A 1,113-nucleotide genomic window follows, 5' to 3' on the forward strand; every position below is an offset into this window, starting at 1 on the left:
ATACAAAGCAGGCGCTTACCCAAAATGATGAACACCAGGAGAAGCAACTCACTCAATTCTCCCACCACTGCAGTTCCCAAGTCCGACTGAAGACACTTCTGCCTGCACAGAAGGTCAGGCTCAGATCAAACCATATGCGTGCATCCTGAGGTGGCTGCAGCGACACAAACAGGAACCTCCAAATTAAGGTTCTCGTTTCAGTCAGCTGGCCTATTACTCAATTTTTATTTACACTTTCATTCTAAAATGAGGTAATAAATTCACCTTACTGAGGCAAGCCTCATGCTTCAGACCTCTGCAGGTGTCATCTCCTCTTCTAGGTGACAGCCTCCTAGGAGGGGATGTTGAATGGTCCCAGGTAAACAAGCTGAGAAATCAGCTTCATGCAAACAAAATACATTTAAGATTAACACAAAACATTTTGCTCTGTATCTAAAATATAGCAATCTTGCAATTTTATTTTTCCTCTCAGTACAGAGGGGCAATATAGCCAATCCCTGTTTCCAAAGATATGCCTGTCCCGTCCTCCAACTCACCACCGAGGCATGTCAATCTCCCCTGACCATGTGACATCAGCATTTCTAGCATACAAGAATCATTTTATTCCTCAGAGAACCCCTCAGGTGACTTGGACATCCTAGATTAAAAACTCAAAGCTTCTTTGAATCAAGGTATCTTTTGCTTTCAAGTCACCACTTCAAAATAAGTGTTTTCAGTGTACACACCTTCAATCTTGCCTGCACTGGTTTGACTTACACATGGGCATACTTGTTTTTTGAAACTTGTTCTGTATTGTTTGACACGTTGTTGAATGCTTGCTCTTCTCCAGGATTATGTCGCATGGTTCTTGAGAATGGGTATGCTGGTAAGCCAGCAACTGAGCAAATACCCCCGGTGTGGTCTATTTTAAACTACCAACATTTTTAACAATTGTTAAAAATTCCTAAAAATTTAACAATCAGCTCTTAAGGTGTGAGCTGGCTCCAGCACACCTCTGATTTTGCTGGGGTACGGCTCAGAGATGAACGGTTACTGGGTGCCGAAAATCATAAACCACCTCCCTTCTCTTTCACGTGACAGCTCTAGTCTTATATGTACACACACACCAAAAAG

At 42.5% G+C, this 1,113-nt stretch overlaps 1 protein-coding gene across 1 annotated transcript in view; it reads right to left on the minus strand.

Moving 5' to 3' along the window:
- The window catches only part of JAML (junction adhesion molecule like), a 30,016-nt gene extending 29,191 nt beyond the window's left edge, over positions 1–825 (minus strand). The window contains exons 1-2 of the mRNA XM_040258095.1: positions 265–825; positions 20–154 (exon numbers count right to left, since the gene is read on the minus strand). The gene's annotated coding sequence lies outside the window, so the exon portion shown is untranslated. The remainder of the gene's footprint in view (positions 1–19; positions 155–264) is intronic.
- Positions 826–1,113: the final 288 nt, after the last annotated feature.

The sequence above is a fragment of the Oryx dammah genome, unplaced genomic scaffold (assembly GCF_014754425.2).
Source record: "Oryx dammah isolate SB20612 unplaced genomic scaffold, SCBI_Odam_1.1 HiC_scaffold_17, whole genome shotgun sequence".
NCBI lineage: Eukaryota > Metazoa > Chordata > Mammalia > Artiodactyla > Bovidae > Oryx > Oryx dammah.